Source organism: Rutidosis leptorrhynchoides, chromosome 4, assembly GCF_046630445.1.
Source record: "Rutidosis leptorrhynchoides isolate AG116_Rl617_1_P2 chromosome 4, CSIRO_AGI_Rlap_v1, whole genome shotgun sequence".
NCBI lineage: Eukaryota > Viridiplantae > Streptophyta > Magnoliopsida > Asterales > Asteraceae > Rutidosis > Rutidosis leptorrhynchoides.
In genome coordinates, this window is record NC_092336.1 from 142,784,157 (window position 1) to 142,808,040 (window position 23,884).

Here is a 23,884-nt window from a genome sequence, read left to right on the forward strand (position 1 = left end):
AATCGTCGAATTTCATTTATGAACTTGAGTGCATTTAATGAGGAGCTTTGAATGTGATTTTGGTTGTTGTAAAAGTAAATGTGATGGATGAAATGTGTTTAGTTGTTTTCCTTGTCAAAATACCTTTCCGATGATATAATATACATGCTTTGGTTGTTTGCGGGTCATAAATGGTGATTGGTTGAAGTTAGGTTCGTGCATAAAACTTAAAAACTGCCAGAATTCTCTGCACAGGTAATGGCGCGGCGCGTCATATACCCGCGCGGCGCGCCAAAGTGGTCTGTCCAACTTTGTCGATTTTTGAATAATGTTTGCTATGCTACGCACCTCCGATTCACATGTAACTTGTTCTAACATGCTCATATATGATTAAAAACCTCAGAAAAATAGTTCGTGACCCGACCCGAACGTGTTGACTTTTTGTTGACTTTGACCGACCGAAGTTTGACTTTTTGTCAAACTTAACCAAATGATTGTGCAATCTTCCTAACTTGTTTCTATACTTGTATCTTGCATGAAACTTGACAAATTGATTCACATGCTATATTTAATCGAGTCGTAACGAGCCATAGGACTAATTGAACAAATTTCGCCCGACCTTGTGACGTAACCGGTTAATTAATACAACTTACTTGTTTAGATCAAGGCTAAGCAACTATCATGCACACGTTTACTTTGTGAAGTACTTTTATACTCGTGCACTCGAGGTGAGATCATAGTCCCATCTTTCAAACAACTTTTATGCTTTAAACTATGGGATGAGAAACATATACGTATCATACTTTTATACATTGAACACAAGTACGAAAACGAACATTCCACGTACGGGTTTGAACAAAAAGCCTCAATTCAATTATCATTAGTTACACTTGCAGGGTGTAAACGTGAACTTATATTATGTGATCACATGGGCTTGACGAGCCTCATTCGGACGGTTCGCTACCGTTAGCAGATGAAATATATTTTCGGGTCTAGTGTATGTTCTAACACTACGCAAAGGGTGCAAAACAGTTAAGATTGATAATTGGGTGCCCGGGATACAAACAACAACTTTGGAATGCAAATGATTTTGATAATCATCTTATACTAAATCTTGTGGTTCAAATACAACGTTTACTGAAACACCTATGATTTCACCAACGTTTTTCGTTGACAGTTTTCTATATGTTTCTCAGGTTCATACTTGGCTATTTGATACATGCTTCCGCGTACACTCATACTTGCTTGGAGTCAAGCATGCATGCATACACTCTGATTTCTTGCTTGGGGTCAAGCATACATACATACATTCATACGCTAGTGATAGCACCTTTGGATTCAAACATATTGTTTACATACTTACGCTATTTATAGCAACTGCGATTTTAAACTAATTATGTCGCAAGTTACCTCATTTATAATTTATACTTTTGCAAACTTAAAATTGTTGTCGAACGGTTTTGTAAACTAAACTTTGCAAGCATGATACGTTTCAAAAGAATGCGACATAATTTTGGTCAAACGAGTCTCATATAGGGACTACGACCACGTTTCGGGACCTCAGTTAGCGACGCCGTCAATGACGATTTTGGTCGGGTCGCCACAGATGGTATCAGAGCGTTGGTTGTAGGGAACTAGGATGTGCATTAGTGTGTCTGACAGAGTCGTTGGGATGCATTAGTGAATCTAGACTACAACCGGATAGTTAGCCATTGCATTCTGACATACATTTGCTATAGATAGCACTTACTTGACTACTTGTGCATATACTTGAATCATTCTTAGGCAAACTTCTTGATGGTACCAAGCTTTCATCATACGAATCCGTATTCTGCCACTTTCTGGTAACACACGTAAATTCAAGATTCATACACGTATGGATGACGACGACTTCATTAGTCACACTTGTTCGGGAACTCTGTCTCCCGGATTGTTATTTGCCACCGTTTCAACTTACTATCGGTTTCCCACTGGTGTTTCTTACTATCTACTTTTTGGTGTTACTACCATCACTACTCTAGGTGAGTATCGTCATCAACATTTATCACTACGGTTGCGTGCTACTCGTTATCATGACTCGTTACTCTTTTCATACCTGAATACATTATTGTCTGACCCGAACCGCATTGACGTGAACGAACATTTATACACTTCCCTCGGGGAACGCTTCTTTAGAGTTGCATAAATTCTTTCGATTTAATACGAGTCACGTTTGAGACGTCGTTACACTTTGTTCATTCTAGATCTTCACAGTTACACGAACTTGATGTTATGGAGTGATGTGGGAATGGAGGTATGAGTTAGCGTAATATAACGACAATCGATCAACGTGGTTATATTACGGTAAGCCATACCAAAGTTCTAATGACTCGTGATGGTGATTGGACTCGATCAACCTAATCACCACCATGTGCCATGTACATGACTTCATTTTTCTTGTTTGAATATCCAAAAACTCCGAGAATGTTGATAACAACCATACCAGGGACACATCTTCGATTATTGTCGAACCATACCCATGCTTCCGAAGGAATGACAAATTCTTTCATTTTCAAACATATGTTACACGTGTATACTATCTCGTTTTTGCACAGTTTTATCGACGAACTACGATATGCTTGTTATGCTCATATCGAGGCGGAAACTTCTCCCGCATTACACTCGTACTTTCGTATAAAGAAACCTTCTACCTAAATTCTCAATGGAGAGAGAGACTCTTCACACTATACAAGCATTCGCCACGAGGGTGAATAGTCCTAACGAACATTTTCGAAAATCGATAAATCTTTCGCGGCGCGAATTTTTTGAGAAACTTGTTCTATCTAACGTTTTCAAGTCCTAACAAACTTTTTCAAATATACCTTAAAGAAATGTACCTCGTTTTGGATCGAGATTCTCATTTCACTTCTAGATTTCGGAGTGCCTTACAAAAAGCCTCGGGACCACGCTTAAACATGAGTACAACACATCAACCACAACCCGACGGACCGAGCAAACATATGATTCAAACTTTGGAAACCATAATACGAGTTCGTGTTATCGACTTCAAATTTACTTGAGAAAAGTACTTGCCTTTAGTCAAATTCTCTTACTACAATAATTTTCATTCGAGTATTAACGTCACACTTTTCGAGGACCCGTATAGCCGTGAATGTCATTTTCTTAAATTGTTGAACCGAAGTAGGTGACAAGCGAACCACCGGACCCGAACTCATTCATGAAACAACCGAAAAATTTTTCAATTCCAGGAAAGGCTCAAGACGGCCCGTAGTCGCCAAAAGAGCCATACAAGGGTTAAACGTAAACCTCTCGAATTCCAAGTGGGAAACCGCGTAACGTTAAAAGTCGCACCTTGAAAAGGTGTAGTCCGTTTCGGAAACGTAGAAAGCTAAATCCGCGATAGTTTTAGTCCTTTTGAAATTTTGGGGTGTGTTGTGCCCGTTGCTTACCGCTTCGAACTTCCAACTCAAACAAATTCCGTTCATCCTACATTCTGTGTATCAAACTTAAAGGCGTGTCTTGTGAGACAAGAACTTGTTATCCTCTTCGATGAACTTACTATCAACGATAAACCTCACTTCCAAGGAGGACCGGTTGAAACTATAAATCGTGGAACCAAACTTTAAACCAACGTAAAATCGCGACTGTCGAAGTTCGTTGAAATACCCGAGGGAGTACCTTTACTTATTCGTAGAACCGACAACGCAAGATCTCGAGGAAGAAACAACGACTACTACTTCCAACTAAATTTCGGGACGAAATTTCTTTTAAGGTGTAGGTAATGTAACATCCCGCGTTTTTCCGTTAAATTTATTTTTAACACTATCTTTTTTTAAATAATACCTTTCGTTATTTAAATTCGTAGTTTCCGTTGACCAACGTTCTTAATTTTCCCGTTATTTAATTATAACATCACTCGTTTACTCGAGCGTTTTTAAAATATTCGTTTGGTTAATTCCCGCACCCGCTTTGAAACTTGAGGGACCGAGGTTGTCAAGTGGGCAAACTAGTTGACTAGGTCAACTAGTCAACCCACCTTCTCCATCCATTCATTTCACCTCCCACCTTCTTCCTCTTTTCTCTCTACTTCCCTTTCATGAACTCAAACACACATCTTCATAAAATCATCATCTAAATCCGGATCGAGAAGCAAACTTCAAAACAAATTACATTTTCGTGATCCTCTCTTCATCCTCTACATTTTGGTACCAATTTCTTCACATTTGGGTAACATTTCTAAAACTCTAGATTTTTCTCTAAATTCGTTTTATATACTTGAAATGGTGTTAGTTAGTGTCTATGGCTCGTGTATAACATGAATATATGTTTTGTTTGTTCGATTTGTTGATCTGAGTAACTAGTTTGAACACTTGAAAATGGGTTTGCTTAATCTTTGATTTTGGAAGATTAAAGGTTGTTAAATTGTTAAAGTTCATGTTTTAATTGTGTTACTAGTATCACTAGCTTCAATTTAATGTGTAGGTTGTTTTAGAAAACTTCATAAACTTGATTATTGGTTTTGGTGGATTTGGGTTAGGGTTTGATGAACTTGAAATGAACTTTTGATGCTTTGAATGACATGAAATGTTATTTGTAAGTGTTAGGTTGTATTGTATGCTTGATCACCTTCGAAACGGTATATCATTCATATAAATTGGTTGCCGAATCATCGAATTTCATTTATGAACTTGAGTGCATTTAATGAGGAGCTTTGAATGTGATTTTGGTTGTTGTAAAAGTAAATGTGATGGATGAAATGTGTTTAGTTGTTTTCCTTGTCAAAATACCTTTCCGATGATATAAGATACATGCTTTGGTTGTTTGCGGGTCATAAATGGTGATTGGTTGAAGTTAGGTTCGTGCATAAAACTTAAAAACTGCCAGAATTCTCTGCACAGGTAATGGCGCGGCGCGCCAAAGTGGTCTGTCCAACTTTGTCGATTTTTGAATAATGTTTGCTATGCTACGCACCTCCGATTCACATGTAACTTGTTCTAACATGCTCATATATGATTAAAAACCTCAGAAAAATAGTTCGGGACCAGACCCGAACGTGTTAACTTTTCGTTGACTTTGACCGACCGAAGTTCGACTTTTTGTCAAACTTAACCAAATGATTGTGCAATCTTCCTAACTTGTTTCTATACTTGCATCTTGCATGAAACTTGACAAATTGATTCACATGCTATATTTAATCGAGTCGTAACGAGCCATAGGACTAATTGAACACATTTCGCCCGACCTTGTGACGTAACCGGTTAATTAATACAACTTACTTGTTTAGGTCAAGGCTAAGCAACTATCATGCACACGTTTACTTTGTGAAGTACTTTTATACTCGTGCACTCGAGGTGAGATCATAGTCCCATCTTTCAAACAACTTTTATGCTTTAAACTATGGGATGAGAAACATATACGTATTATACTTTTATACATTGAACACAAGTACGAAAATGAACATTCCACGTACGGGTTTGAACAAAAAGCCTCAATTCAATTATCATTAGTTACACTTGCAGGGTGTAAACGTGAACTTATATTATGTGATCACATGGGCTTGACGAGCCTCATTCGGACGGTTCGCTACCGTTAGCGGATGAAATATATTTTCGGGTCTAGTGTATGTTCTAACACTACGCAAAGGGTGCAAAACAGTTAAGTTTGATAATTGGGTGCCCGGGATACAAACAACAACTTTGGAATGCAAATGATTTTGATAATCATCTTATACTAAATCTTGTGGTTCAAATACAACGTTTACTGAAACACCTATGATTTCACCAACGTTTTTCGTTGACAGTTTTCTATATGTTTCTCAGGTTCATACTTGGCTATTTGATACATGCTTCTGCGTACACTCATACTTGCTTGGAGTCAAGCATGCATGCATACACTCTGATTTCTTGCTTGGGGTCAAGCATACATACATACATACGCTAGTGATAGTACCTTTGGATTCAAACATATTGTTTACATACTTACGCTATTTATAGCAACCGTGATTTTAAACTAATTATGTCGCAAGTTACCTCATTTATAATTTATACTTTTGCAAACTTAAAATTGTTGTCGAACGGTTTTGTAAACTAAACTTTGCAAGCATGATACGTTTCAAAAGAATGCAACATAATTTTGGTCAAACGAGTCTCATATAGGGACTACGACCACGTTTCGGGACCTCAGTTAGCGACGCCGTCAATGACGATTTTGGTCGGGTCGCCACAAATTTGAAAATATATTTCAGATAAAGAAATACGATAAAAACGCTACGGTTTGAAAAACTGCTTTTCGAGCAACGAAAACGCTCGGGTTTATTTTAATAATTACTTTAATAATCATTAACTTTTAAAAATATTTAATTTATTGAGTTTTTAATAAATTAAACGTTTGGTTGCGTTTTAACGATCGGTTTAGCGTTCCGGGCCTTCGGTACGTTTAAACGACACTTGAAACGGACCACGGATACACGTAATTGGACCACACGAGCCCGGGAACACCTCTTGGGCCACCCTTGGCCGAAATCCCTCCCCTCCATCTCCTTATTGGACTTATTTGTTGAGTTGGGTCATTAGTGGGTCTGGAACTATTTAATTTAGGGCCCTAAACTAACACTAGTTAACCTAAAACTACTGAGCTTATTCCCTAACACATTCCAGTCGAATTTTTGGTGCTCCTGGCCTCTCCCTCGTCTCTCATCACCAACCCTAACATCACCATCAATTTTTGATCTTTTGCTTTAGCCTTGAACACGAAAAGTGTAATTCGCATCGCCCTCTACGCGTTGGTGTATTTAATTTGTTGATCAAAGGTATAATCACATGAACCCTAACTTTTAAAATCTGATTTTTATTGATGTTTCATAGTTATGTTGTCAATTGCTCAAGTCTATACGCGTTATTGTTGATTGGTGTCGTTAATTTGATCGTTGGATGCATTTAGGGTTAAAACCGAAATCTATTATTGTGTGTACAGAAAATTGACTTTGCTAAATGTTAATTATTATGATGTAATAAGAATCCTCATGAAAAACTATTGATTTTAGGCTTTGGATTCACTTGATTTCGTTTCCGGATGATCAAGTTATGCCCATTTGAAATTAAGGTTGTGTTTTTGTACTTGTTCAGAATTCTGGTATTGATAGGCCATGAATTGGTTTGTGATTTTATTACCATTGGATAGATAATTCAAAAACACTCATGTTAGACTAGGATATCATGCGATTTGAATTTATAATGCTCACGTTATGCTTGTTTGATCGTATGCGAAAAACTGATTTGCTCGGTATGATGAAACTGACTTTTTAATTGGTTTGAAGTGTGATATTGTTTTAAGTCTTTACATATCTGAAAAGTTCATAAGTTTCAGTTAACTTTTCATCTAGGCTTTGCATCATTCGGGTTTGTGAAGCTTGTGTTATGTGCGTGTCGAAATGGTAACCTGTATGCTGACCAAATCTTTAATGTATGCACCTTTTGCTATATAAGATGACTTGTGCATGTTTTGAGACCTTGGCCTTATGGAATATGAATCTTTATATGTTATGTAGTATATGTTCAGTTTATTGTAACCTCTGAAACTTTATGCATTGGGCACACTAGTGTCATAGTTTGTGTAAACTCTGAATTGAGCTGAAAACTGATCATCCAACTTGGGTGAATAAACTGTACCAATTGGCTTAACAAAATTTTCTCATCTTTTGATATGTATTATTTTGACTTGTCCTTGAACCATATCCACTGATCTTGTATCAATTTCATGTGCCTAGCTCCGGTTGTAGCCAAAACGAGATCGGTGCGCGGTCAGAAACTGACTTGGAAAACCATAAATGTACCCCTTCTGATTCCTGACTTTTAAACACGTATGAGACCCTGGACAGAATTTTTGAAGTCGATTTTGAGTATACTTGTGATCTGGAGTTTGTCATGTTTGCATGAATTTTGTACTATGATATAATATGCTAAGTTTGCTACATGTACATGAACTTTATGCATGACGATAAACTGTGATTGTGAAATTGACCATTTATGATCTAAAACATGTTGTTTGACTTAGGTTTTACATGTTGACCAACATTTGACATGAACCTACTGATGTTGACTTTATTTGACTACTTTGACCAAGTTTGACTTTGGTTGACTTTGTTTGACTTGCATGAACTAGTTGACCATATGTTGACTTTTACTTTGAAACGCGTCGAGTCGAGCAATAAGACAGCTTACTCTATGAAACCACATTTGTATAAGACATATATGTTGACCAACCTAAATACGTATACTTAGGTTGCATTACTCGGCTATAATCCGTACAAGTTAATTGTCCACTTTTTAATCCGAGCTTTATTTAAAGGTGAGTCTACAGTCCCGCTTTTTACATGTTTTCAGGGATGAGAATACACGCTGTTGTACTTACTTTTTCAAATTCTTTTATGTTGACACGAGTACTATATATACATATTGAGTTTGATCACAAAGCTTCTAGCTTGAATATTTTTAATACCATCGGGTAAGCACAATTTAGATGGACGGATCCGTTAGGTTGACAACCTCACCCTACTTTATAACTGTGGTGCATTTACTTTGAACATTAGATACACTAGATCAAGTGTATAACATTTTTATGGGGTAAAGGGAGTGTAGTGGATTCTATACTCTGGTCATTGCTAGTATTCAGGTGCTCATAGATTATGTAAACGTTTCGCAACTTGGAGTTATACTTGTAAAATCTCGTGGACAATGAACTTGAACTATTTTCTGAATACTATTTTTAAGATACTATACAACGTTATTTAAAACTGTGATTTACGAACAACTGAGATAAGAACTTGACATGGTATTGTCTACAAATATTTGAAACTTGACATGGTATTGTCTACAAATATTTGAAACTTGACATGGTATTGTCTACAAATATTTGAAGCTTGACATGATAATGTCAACAAACTTTTGAAACGGGACACGGTGCTGTCTACAAACTTTAAACGTGAAACCATTGTGGTCTTCCACTAATAAACGTTTTTTGAATATCATTTCTTAAACATACTGTATTGTTTACTTAAAACCTGTAGATTCACTCAACATTATTGTTGATCCATTTTGCGTGTTTTATTCTCAGGTATTAATTGCTTCCGCTGTAAAATATTGTTGTTACGTAGAACTCAAGCCAAGCACTGGGACCAGAGTTAACATTCCGTTAAAGGTATTTTTGACGGGGTGTTATATACGGTATCAGAGCTTGGGCTATAGGGAACTAGGATACATTAGTGTGTCTGACCCTAGGGCGCATTAGTGAAGTCTAGTCTATAGCCGTGTGTCTTGGATGACTTTTATACACCACACTTGCACTGTTTGCCTCACAATACTATATGTAGGGCTACACATTACATGAAGTACATATAAACCTTATACCCATATGATATGAACTTAAACTAAACCCTATACTACGAATCGCACACGTGCACGCGACGCGAGATTTAACTGAGTTAAGTTGACTACGCCATCTTGAACTTATTGAGTGATGTCGAATGGAAATGTGAGATAGCGTAATGTAATGACCGGGATTACATTACGGTAACTCATATAGAAGTTCCGTCATCATAAAATAAGGAATTGGGGCCGAGTCAAGTAGGTTACTTGGAAAAACAACGTTTAGAAAACAAACCGTATAATCTCAAATGTGAGAAGAAACTTACACTGTGCAAATTAATTGTTAATATAACTTGTAAGTAACTTGTAATCATGACACAACTAGTCACTGCTTGACACTGTCTGTCACCACCGATCACTACTTGTCACTACAAAGACACTAATTGGACATACTTGTCATCTCATACCACTACTCTGAAACGACTCGTCCTAATCCATCTGGACGAATACATTACATTTGGTTACATAGTGAGGTATTTGTCCTCTAAATGATACATTTTACAAATATTGCATTCATTTTTAAAAGACAAACTTTCATTTCATCGAAAGTTGACAGGCATGCATACCATTTCATAAGATATCCAAACTATAAATGTCTTAATGGTAATCTTGTTGGACTCAACGACTCGAATGCAACATCTTTTGAAATATGCCATGAACGACTCCAAGTAATATCTCTAAATGAGCAAATGCACAGCGGAAGATTTCTTTCAAACCTGATAATAAACATTCTTTCAAGTGTCAACCAAAAGGTTGGTGAGTTCATTATTTTATCATAAACATTCATTTCCATCATTTTAATAGACCACAAGATTTTCATTTTCATTTTTCATAAACATCATCTCATATCAGGCATTTCGCAAAAACTGCATAGAGATAAAAATCATTCATATGGTGAACACCTGGTAATCGACATTAACAAAACGCGTCTAGAATATCCCCATCATTTCAGGACTCTCATCGGACATGATAAAATCGAAGTACTAAAGCATCCGTAACCCGGATTGGGTTTGTTAGGCCCAGTAGATCTATCTTTAGGATTCGCGTCAATTAGGGTGTCTGTTCCCTAATTCTTAGATTACCAGACTATAAAGGGTGATATTCGATTCGATAATCCAACCATAGAATGTAGTTTCGATTACTTGTGTCTATTTCGTAAAACATTTATAAAAGCAGCGCATGTATTCTCAGTCCCAAAAATATATATATTGCAAAAGCATTTAAAAAGGGAGCAAATGAAACTCACAATATTGTATTTCGTAGTAATTAAGCATATGATGGCATTGAATAAGTGCAAGGTTGGCCTCGAATTCACGAACCTAAATTAAGTATATATATTTGTATATTGGTCAATATCTGTTTAACAATTTAGGTCAAGTCGTAGTGTATCACAATCCTAATGCTCGAGACTAATATGCAAAAGTCAACAAAAGTCAATTTGACTCAAAATGATTTCCATGATTATTATATAACTTAAATATAGTCATCTTATATATATTTAAATATTTTTATCAGATTTTATTAAAGTAAATAATAAAGGTCATTTATTAATAAATAAAAATTTATATTAAAATCTATATATAATAAAAATATACTTTTATATATTTTAAGTAAATAAATTTATAAGGTTCACTTAATATCATAAAAATAATATGATAGGTATTATTAATGTAATTATTTTACACGTAGAAAAATATCTTTGTATCACATATTTATTTGATAAAATAATATCGATAATAATAATAGTAAGTAAAAGTTGTATTATTTTGTAATAATAATTATTATTATTCTACTAATAATATTAACAATATTTATATTTAAGAAAAATGGTATTATGATAAAATGATAATTCTTATTAATAATAATAATAATAATAATAATGAAATTTTATATTAACAATGATATTCCTATTAAAAATAATAATTTTTGTAAAAATGATAGTTTTAATATTAATAATACTTTTAATAATAATAGTGATAAAAATAATGAAAAGCGATAATTTTATCTAAATCAATATCTTACGATATTTTAAATTTCATCATGATACCCATAGTCATTATTTCCTAATCGATTCGTTTAATAGCTGCTGCTGCTGCTGCTACTACTACTACTGCTGCTGCTGCTGCTGCTGCTGCTGCTGCTGCTGCTACTACTACTACTACTACTACTACTACTACTACTACTACTACTACTACTACTAATATTAATAATAACTTTAATGATAATAACGATAGTAATAATAGTAATAACAATTTTTAATGATAATACTTATAATGATATTGATAATAATAATAATAATAATAATAATTATTATTATTATTATTAGATAATAATTATAACGACGATAATAACGACGATAATAATAATCATTTTAATAATAATACTAACTTCAGTTGACTATAACTTCTAATCTGTTCATCGAAACCATTCAATATCTAAATGAAAAGTTCTTAATTTTTCGATAGCTTTCCAACAACATGCATATCATATACCTTATCTTAGTAGCATATGTATCTAATTCAGGATTCAATATAAACTATCTAGCGACAATATTAAACGTACAAGCGTGCATAATCCTAAATACTCGAGCACTAGTCAGCGATACACTAATAATATATAAAAGTTAAGTTGTGAGTGCTCACGTATCAATATTGAGATTCAATATTGCAGGAGATAAACACTAGTTTGACCTCATGAGCATACCCCCGAACATTACCCATAACCTCCATAGCTATAACCCATAATTTCCTTAGATTCATCCCGCTCATAAAATCCATTTTGAAATTAATGCACTCATGACCTCGTAGTAGTATTTTATGTATATACTAATAATAATAAGATTAATAATAATATCAATCTTAATTAATAATAATAATAATAATAATAATAATAATAATAATAATAATAATAATAATAATAATTTAAATAATATAAGTAATACTCCGTAATATGAAAGGAAACATGGAATGAATCAGAGTGAAACGAATTCGGTTTATAAAGGGATTTTAGCCACCTATCCCTCTCATGCGATCGCATGAGATTGTGAGTGTGGCCTCATGCGATCACATGAGCCACACTTGTAATTCCATATCGTTGAATCATAAGGCTGCGCCACTTAAATATGAATAATTATATATATTATTTAATATATAATATATTTAATCTTTAGAATTAATTAAATATTATATTATATTCTCGTGCATAGTTGATTTGTAATTTTTACACCGATGAGTTGTACGTTGATGCTCGACTTACGTACCGGTTCCAGTTTTTCAAACGCATTTTCGTACGCTTAGAAAACGGGTACTTTACGTTTTGTGTAATGTACATTTATCAATAACAAGACTCAAATCAATGAAAAATTATCCCACTCAAAATATAACTTATTCATTTGAGTGTTTTGGTCATTTGCTTCTATAAATCGACGTCTCGTTATTTAGCAATATATATTATAATAATACTATTTTAAATCCAAAACGTTTTACGACTAAGTTAATATTATATTTTATCACTTTGTAAAATAATGATATTATTATTTAAAAATATAAACTTATATATTTTAGAAATAGTTACTTACTAATATAATATTTAGTTTTTCAAAAAATTAATTATATTTCAATCGTTTAAATATTAGATATTATTATATCACCTTACGTTTTACGCTCTAGTACATAATTTGATATGATTCATTTATGTGCTAACGTTTAATTTAATTTCTCAAACGTTCTAATTAACATATCTATAAATCAATCGAATCAATAAACAAGTGTTACAATCGTTTACTTAACTTATCGATATTCATTTTCTAGGTTATCTATATTCCAGAATTTTACTTTTACATTAAATAATATGAAGGTTAAATAGTTTATCTTATCAAAAGTCACGAGGCAATTATTGTAAGGCATGTATCGGAATTCAAACAAGAATTCCCACTAACATTTGTCTAACTCTTGTTAAGTGACACTTTGTTCTTACTTGTAATCACTTTACCATTTATTCCGAATACCGTTAAAAAGAAAAAGTTTCCTAAATCAAAGTGGACCTCCCAACAGAGACTCGTAATCATAATTCAATGTATCCAATAATTCATCCATTTGATATTATCTTCTAATTCCGTTGATAAATATCTTGAAATAATTACGTTTATGTAAAGTACTATTCATCTAATATTTTGTTAACATTCTCAAGTCATATAATAAACTTAGTAACTTATTTTCATATTAATAAAACGTTTAATGTTTCATTAATATTTCTCAATTTAATAATCACACATATGTATATATTCATACATATCTATTTACACATAATTGTTCGTGAATCGTCGAGAGCAGTCGAAGGGTAAATGAATATATGAACACAGTTCAAAGTTTTTTGAGATTTCAACATTACAGACTTTGCTTATCATGTCGAAAACATATAAAGATCAAATTTAAATTTGTTCGGAAATTTCCGGGTTGTAACATACTCAGTACTGTTTATTGTTGCTAACTACTACTCAATGCCGCATCTCACTGCTAGTCATGACTGATCACTACTTCTCACTGCTTGTCATTACTAAATACTACTTACTGCTACCCCTTGCTATTTGCTACTACTCAACACTACTCATTACTACTTACCACTACTAAGTACTACTCGTCACTACTACCACCTCCATGCTTTACTACTCGCTACTGTGCATCACAACTCATTTCTGATACCACTTTAGAGGAGGAATTCCTGGTACCAGCCCGCACAATACGTAGTAGATATTGTCTACTTGATTTCCAACTTACCTATAATTCACCCACCCGCAGTTCACGATTTTGTTTCCCAACACGAGTCTACCGACCGATAACTACTATGCCTTTTTGGGTGCAATTAGTATATATGTGTATATACTTATGATGCGAGCATACTATCTAACAACTTATACGTCACTACTATCATCACTGCTTATCACAACACATCGCTACTTATCGCTAACGCCATCACTCATTGCTACTAGTAATACTACTTGTTACCGTATCCTTTCTCATTCTGTCCCAACGTACTTTTCTTAAGCGGCAATCATTTTCATTATACCCACAAACATCACCAACCAACTTTGAACACATCGACGCTAACTACACTTCATCTGTTTCCCACGAGACACACGTCTGGGAGCTTGTACCAACCCTTTTCGATTAAATATCAGATTTTGTTTGAGTTGCCATTACACCTTGTTCATTTCGTTTTCCATGAAATTCGTCACGAAATTATTCTCACTCATCAATCATAATGTGTATATATGCTGTCAACACCGGTGCTGATAGAAGCTTTAACGCTAGATAATTTGGTCACAACGTCTATAACTCTGTACCTTCCTTAGACAATGTGTACTCTATATAACTATTAAACTGAGAGGCTTTAACCTCGTGGTTGAAACAAAATGGTTATCTGACGATACAACCGAGGCAGCTACGACCAGAAGGCTATTCGAATTCCTTTCACCGATGGTAATGGTGTACGGAGAGGAGATCAGTACACCGTCATGCTACACTAATTACTCGAAGGTCCAGAAGTACATGAGATGAGAATGTCTTGCAATTCTGGCACATGTGATTAAAGATGAATCGACATTTAAGAGACCCGAATATGTCCCGACTATTAGAGATTATCCTGGGGTTACACGTCCACCCCACCGTGAAGTCGAATTTCGGATTTATTTGGTGCCAACAGCTGCACCTGTTACGCGTACAATATACGGATTTGCACCTTTTGGACTACAAGAGCTTCCCTTGGTGAAGAACATCAGGATCGTAATGCCCTAAATTGTGACAGGTACTAGAAGGTGGGTCACATAACCATGAATTTCTGAGTTTGAGCTCCAGTCTTGTTTGTTAAAAAGAAGGATGGGTCGATGAGGTCGTGTATCGACTACAGAGAATTGAACAAGTTGACAATCAAGAATCGATATCCGCTACCGAGTATTGATGACTTATTTAATCAACTACAGGGATCTAGTTGTTATTCGAAGATTGATTTGAGATCTGGGTACCACCAATTGAGAGTCCAAGAATCTGATGTCTCAAAGACGGCGTTTAGAACATGTTATGGACATTATGAGTTTACAGTGATGTCGTTTGGTTTTACAAACGCACCGGCAGTGTTCATGGACCTCATGAACTGTGTGTGTAAGCCATACCTAGATAAATTCATCATTGTGTTTATTGATGATATATTGGTGTACTCCAAGAACAACATCTACATTCGATATTGACTATGCTTAGAAAAGAGCAGTTGTATGCAAAGTTCTCTAAGTGTGACTTTTGGTTACCAGAGCTACAATTTCTTAGCCATGTTGTAGGGGCCAATGGAATACAGGTCGATCCAGCAAAGATTGAGTCGGTTAAGAATTGGAAAACTCCAAAGACGCCAACTCAGATCCGACAACTTTTGGGTCTAGCTGGTTACTACATTAGATTCATTGAAGGATTCTCTAAGATTGCTCGACCATTAACCACGTTGACTCATAAAGGCAAAAAGTATGAGTGGTCAGAACCGCAAGAAATTGCATTTCAGTTGTTGAAGGAGAAGTTAACAACTGCACCGATATTGTCTCTACCCGAGGGAAGTGAATATTTTGTTGTTTATTTTGATGCCTCACGTCAAGGAATGAGTTGCGTGCTTATGCAATGAAATAAAGTTATTGCTTATGGATCACGACAGTTAAAGATTCACGAGCAGAACTACACTACGCACGACCTTGAACTAGGAGTTGTTGTCCTTGCGATCAAAATGTGGAGACACTACCTGTATGGAACCAAGTTTACTATCTTCACCGACCATAAGAGTTTACAGCACATATTTGATCAGAAACAGCTCAATATGAGACAACGACGTTGGATGGAACTACTTAACGATTATAACTGCGAACTTCAATACCATCCGGGCAAAGCGAATATTGTGGCGGATGCTTTAAGCAGAAAAGAGCGAGAGAAACCTCTTAGGGTTAAAGCGCTTAACATAGTTGTCCGTACGAATCTCACATCACAGATCCGCAAAGCACAACAGGAAGTCGTAAAACAAGAAAACATAGATGTTGAATTTATCAAAGGGATGGATAAAAAATTTGACATCAAGGAGGACGGAACACGATATTTTGTTAATCAAATCTGGGTACCAAAGTTTGGTGGATTGAGAGAACTAGTGTTAGAGGAGGCATACAAGTCAAGGCACTCAATTCATCCGGGGTCAGATAAAATGTATCAAGATTTGAAGGCGTTTTATTGGTGGCCAAATTTGAAAACTGTCATTGCTACCTATGACGGGAAGTACTTGACTTGCGCTAAAGTTGAAATGTCCCGTTCTTATTGATTAAAAACGTTCCATATTAATTGATTTCATTGCGAGGTTTTTGACCTCTATATGAGACGTTTTTCAAAGACTGCATTCATTTTAAGACAAACCATAACCTTTATTTCATCAATAAAGGTTTAAAAAGCTTTACGTAGATTATCAAATAATGATAATCTAAAATATCCTATTTACACACGACCATTACATAAAGGTTTATAATACAAATATGTTACAACAAAATAAGTTTCTTGAATGCAGTTTTTACACAATATCATACAAGCATGGACTCCAAATCTCGTCCTTATTTAAGTATGCGACAGCGGAAGCTCTTAATAATCACCTGAGAATAAACATGCTTAAAACGTCAACAAAAATGTTGGTGAGTTATAGGTTTAACCTATATATATCAAATCATAATAATAGACAACAAGATTTCATATTTCAATACACATCCCATACATAGAGATAAAAATCATTCATATGGTGAACACCTGGTAACCGACATTAACAAGATGCATATATAAGAATATCCCCATCATTCCGGGACACCCTTCGGATATGATATAAATTTCGAAGTACTAAAGCATCCGGTACTTTGGATGGGGTTTGTTAAGCCCAATAGATCTATCTTTAGGATTCGCGTCAATTAGGGTGTCTGTTCCCTAATTCTTAGATTACCAGACTTAATAAAAAGGGGCATATTCGATTTCGATAATTCAACCATAGAATGTAGTTTCACGTACTTGTGTCTATTTTGTAAATCATTTATAAAACCTGCATGTATTCTCATCCCAAAAATATTAGATTTTAAAAGTGGGACTATAACTCACTTTCACAGATTTTTACTTCGTCGGGAAGTAAGACTTGGCCACTGGTTGATTCACGAACCTATAACAATATATACATATATATCAAAGTATGTTCAAAATATATTTACAACACTTTTAATATATTTTGATGTTTTAAGTTTATTAAGTCAGCTGTCCTCGTTAGTAACCTACAACTAGTTGTCCACAGTTAGATGCACAGAAATAAATCGATAAATATTATCTTGAATCAATCCACGACCCAGTGTATACGTATCTCAGTATTGATCACAACTCAAACTATATATATTTTGGAATCAACCTCAACCCTGTATAGCTAACTCCAACATTCACATATAGAGTGTCTATGGTTGTTCCGAAATATATATAGATGTGTCGACATGATAGGTCGAAACATTGTATACGTGTCTATGGTATCTCAAGATTACATAATATACAATACAAGTTGATTAAGTTATGGTTGGAATAGATTTGTTACCAATTTTCACGTAGCTAAAATGAGAAAAATTATCCAATCTTGTTTTACCCATAACTTCTTCATTTTAAATCGGTTTTGAGTGAATCAAATTGCTATGGTTTCATATTGAACTCTATTTTATGAATCTAAACAGAAAAGTATAGGTTTATAGTCGGAAAAATAAGTTACAAGTCGTTTTTGTAAAGGTAGTCATTTCAGTCGAAAGAACGACGTCTAGATGACCATTTTAGAAAACATACTTCCACTTTGAGTTTAACCATAATTTTTGGATATAGTTTCATGTTCATAATAAAAATCATTTTCTCAGAATAACAACTTTTAAATCAAAGTTTATCATAGTTTTTAATTAACTAACCCAAAACAGCCCGCGGTGTTACTACGACGGCGTAAATCCGATTTTACGGTGTTTTTCGTGTTTCCAGGTTTTAAATTATTAAGTTAGCATATCATATAGATATAGAACATGTGTTTAGTTGATTTTAAAAGTCAAGTTAGAAGGATTAACTTTTGTTTGCGAACAAGTTTAGAATTAACTAAACTATGTTCTAGTGATTACAAGTTTAAACCTTCGAATAAGATAGCTTTATATATATGAATCGAATGATGTTATGAACATCATTACTACCTTAAGTTCCTTGGATAAACCTACTGGAAAAGAGAAAAATGGATCTAGCTTCAATGGATCCTTGGATGGCTCGAAGTTCTTGAAGCAAAATCATGACACGAAAACAAGTTCAAGTAAGATCATCACTTGAAATAAGATTGTTATAGTTATAGAAATTGAACCAAAGTTTGAATATGATTATTACCTTGTATTAGAATGATAACCTACTATAAGAAACAAAGACTTCTTGAGGTTGGATGATCACCTTACAAGATTGGAAGTGAGCTAGCAAACTTGAAAGTATTCTTGATTTTATGAAACTAGAACTTTTGGAATTTATGAAGAACACTTAGAACTTGAAGATAGAAATTGAGAGAGATCAATTAGATGAAGAAAATTGAAGAATGAAAGTGTTTGTAGGTGTTTTTGGTCGTTGGTGTATGGATTAGATATAAAGGATATGTAATTTTGTTTTCATGTAAATAAGTCATGAATGATTACTCATATTTTTGTAATTTTATGAGATATTTCATGCTAGTTGCCAAATGATGGTTCCAAATCCATATATGTTTTAGATTAATACATATCAATTAATACAATATTATCATGAACATATGTAGCGAGTTATAGTTCCAAATCTATAAACATACAATATCATATCAATTAATACAATTTTGGTATCAGAGCGTTGGTCTTAGAGAACCAGAAAATTTGCATTAGTGTGTCTTATCGAGTTTGTTAGGATGCATTAGTGAGTCTGGACTTCGACCGTGTTTTCTTTAAAAAATGATTGCTTAACATTTTTGTTGGAAACTATATATTTTTAACATATGAATATTATGTGATATATTAATCTCTTAACGTGTTTGATATTATGTGATAGATGTCTACCTCTAGAACAAGTCCCATTGACTCACCTAATAATAATGAAGAATCAAATGTAAATTGGAATGATTCGTGGACTGATTCACAAGTTCCCGAAGAGGAACCGGAAGAAGAGTCGGAACCGGAAGAAGAATCGGAACCGGAAGAAGAATCAGAACCGGAAGAAGAATCGGAACCGGTGGGGGAAATAATAAAACGGTTAAGTAAAAGAGAATCCTCAACCAACCAACCAAGGTTAATTATGGTCAATGGTGTTTCCGCCAAGGAAGCAAAATATTGGGAGGATTACCAATTCTCCGATGAATCAGATTCCGACGAGAATTCCAATGATGTTATAGAAATTACCCCAACTGAATTTAAAAAGGCAAAAGAAAATAATAAGGGAAAGGGCATAAAAATAGAGAAATCTAATTCCAACCCCGATGAACTTTATATGTATCGTCAACCCCCGAAGTCCTTAAGTTGTAACAATGACCCGGGAACCTCTAAACCACCAGGTTTTTCTAAACCAATGTGGACAACGACAGCTCGTATTAGGGGAACATCATATATCCCTAGAAACTTGGCAAAACGAACCAAAACCGAAGAAGAAGAAACGAGCGAGTCGGAATAAGATAGTTGTATTCGTGTGGTGTAATATATGTAATATAGTGTTCTTATGCTTTATGATATATGTAAAAATTGCTTGTATTAATAAGTATTTTTTTATGAATCTAACTCTTGTCTATTTTACAGTTTAAAAACACAAAATGGATAGACAACCCAATATTTTAAGAGACCTACCCGGAGACATGATTGATGAAATCTTGTCTAGAGTCGGCCAGAATTCCTCGGCACAACTATTTAAGGCGAGATCAGTTTGTAAGACATTCGAAGAACGTTCCAAGAATGTCTTGGTTTATAAGAGACTTTCGTTTGAAAGATGGGGGATATCACATTGGGAAACCCATAAGTTACGATGTGTTTACTTTGACGCATATATTGCGGGGAACCCAAATGCTATTTTACGCAACGGGTTAAGAAATTATTTTGACTCAATATATCCGAATATTGGACTTCGTGATTTAGAAAAAGCGGCTAACATGCAACATAAAGAAGCATGTTATGCTTACGGATTAGTAATGTTCGCTTCTCACCAAAGTGAGAACAAGAACATCGGGCTACAACTATTAAACAAAACGTTTCCACAAGTGACGGAGTCGGTAATTGGGGTAAGAAATGAGGTTTTTAGATTATTACGGGACTGTTGGACATTACGTAACCCTCGTCTCTTTGACGACGTTACAACACGCTGTCTTATCAACGGCCATAATGATTATGTTCCACAAGACCAAGGATGGGAAGTAGTCCTAGTAAAACCAGAATGCATGACTTGTTTCTGGACGTATGAATTACGTGTCTTTATTGCCTTTGCTGAACGACTTGTGTACTATCTAGAATTATCTTCACAACTATCTTGTATCAAAGTTATTGTGTGCTATATTTCATGCTTTATGTAAAATAAGCGGTATTGTAAGTTTGTAAAATATTGTATAAAAGTTTGAACGCGAAATATTATTATAATCAGTTTTTCATATAGAATTGTAGTAGTTGAATTGTATATTAGCTACTAAGTATGAACTTAACGGGTAGGTACTACCCGAATTTAAACTTATAAAACGCTAATATGAAGAAAAAGCTTTTATAAATGAGTTCATATTATGCTACGAAATACTATTAACTACTCTTAATATTCTGTATGATTAACTTGTTCCATTTGACTATTTTGAAGGAAATGGCACCGACTACTCGACATACCGTGAATATGAATGAAGAGGAATTCCGTACTTTTCTAGCTTCAAACATAGCCGCAGTACAGGCTGCGCTACATACCAACAATAACCTTGGATCTAGCAGTACAGGAAATCGTGTAGGATGCACCTACAAAGAATTCACTGCCTGCAAACCTTTGGAATTTGATGGAACCGAAGGACCGATCGGATTGAAACGGTGGACCGAGAAGGTCGAATCGGTGTTTGCCATAAGTAAGTGTACTGAAGAGGACAAAGTGAAGTACGCTACGCATACCTTCACAGGTTCTGCGTTAACATGGTGGAATACCTATCTAGAGCAAGTGGGACAAGACGATGCGTACGCACTACCGTGGTCAGCATTCAAGCACTTGATGAACGAGAAGTACCGTCCCAGAACCGAGGTCAATAAGCTCAAGACAGAACTTAGAGGGTTACGAACCCAAGGATTTGATATTACCACGTACGAAAGACGATTCACAGAATTGTGCCTATTGTGTCCGGGAGCATTCGAAGATGAGGAAGAGAAGATCGACGCATTTGTGAAAGGATTACCGGAAAGAATCCAAGAAGATATAAGTTCACACGAGCCCGACTCTATACAACAGGCATGTAGAATGGCTCACAAACTAGTGAACCAGATTGAAGAAAGAATTAAAGAACAGACTGCTGAAGAGGCCAATGTGAATCAAGTCAAAAGAAAGTGGGAGGAAAACAGTGATAAGAATCACCAATACAACAACAGCAATTACAACAATAATCGCAACAATTATCCCAACAATCGCAACATCAATCGCAACTACAACAAACGGCCCAACAACAACAACAACAACAACAGCAACAGCAACTACAACAATCATCCCAACAACAATAATAACCGCAACAACAACAACAATCAGAAGCAGCTATGCCAAAGGTGTGAAAAGTATCACTCGGGATTCTGCACCAAATTTTGCAACAAGTGTAAAAGAAATGGTCATAGCGCGTCGAAGTGTGAGGTCTACGGACCAGGGGTTAATAGAACGAAAGGAACAAATGGTGTCGGAACGAGTAATGGTGGAGCAAGTAGTGTAGGAGCAAGTTATGCCAATGTAGTTTGTTATAAATGTGGAAAACCGGGCCACATTATTAGAAATTGCCCGAACCAGGAGAACACGAATGGACAAGGCCGCGGAAGAGTTTTCAATATTAATGCGGCAGAGGCACATGAAGACCCGGAGCTTGTTACGGGTACGTTTCTTATTGACAATAAATCTGCCTACGTTTTATTTGATTCGGGTGCGGATAGAAGCTATATGAGTAGAGATTTTTGTGCTAAATTAAGTTGTCCATTGACGCCTTTGGATAGTAAATTTTTACTCGAATTAGCAAATGGTAAATTAATTTCAGCAGATAATATATGTCGGAATCGAGAAATTAAACTGGTTAGCGAAACATTTAGGATTGATTTGATACCAGTAGAGTTAGGGAGTTTTGATGTGATAATCGGTATGGACTGGTTGAAAGAAGTGAAAGCAGAGATCGTCTGTTACAAAAATGCAATTCGCATTATACAAGAAAAAGGAAAACCCTTAATGGTGTACGGAGAAAAGGGCAACACGAAGCTACATCTTATTAGTAAATTGAAGGCACAAAAACTAATAAGAAAAGGTTGCTATGTTGTTCTAGCACACGTCGAGAAAGTACAAACTGAAGAAAAGAGCATCAATGATGTTCCCATTGCAAAAGAATTTCTCGATGTATTTCTGAAAGAATTACAGGGATTAGCCCCACATCGATCTGTTGAATTTCAAATAGATCTTGTACCAGGAGCTGCACCAATAGCACGTGCTCCTTACAGACTCGCACCCAGCGAGATGAAAGAACTGCAAAGCCAATTACAAGAACTTTTAGAGCGTGGTTTCATTCGACCAAGCACATCACCGTGGGGAGCTCCTGTTTTGTTTGTCAAGAAGAAAGATGGTACATTCAGGTTGTGTATCGACTACCGAGAGTTGAACAAACTTACCATCAAGAACCGCTACCCACTACCGAGAATCGACGACTTATTTGATCAACTACAAGGCTCGTCTGTTTATTCAAAGATTGACTTACGTTCCGGGTATCATCAAATGCGGGTGAAAGAAGATGATATTCCAAAGACTGCTTTCAGAACACGTTACGGTCATTACGAGTTTATGGTCATGCCGTTTGGTTTAACTAATGCACCAGCTGTGTTCATGGACCTTATGAACCGAGTGTGTGGACCATACCTTGACAAGTTTGTCATTGTTTTCATTGATGACATACTTATTTACTCAAAGAATGGCCAAGAACACGGTGAACATTTGAGAAAGGTGTTAGAAGTATTGAGAAAGGAAGAATTGTACGCTAAGTTTTCAAAGTGTGCATTTTGGTTGGAAGAAGTTCAATTCCTCGGTCACATAGTGAACAAAGAAGGTATTAAGGTGGATCCGGCAAAGATAGAAACTGTTGAAAAGTGGGAAACCCCGAAAACTCCGAAACACATACGCCAGTTTTTAGGACTAGCTGGTTACTACAGAAGGTTCATCCAAGACTTTTCCAGAATAGCAAAACCC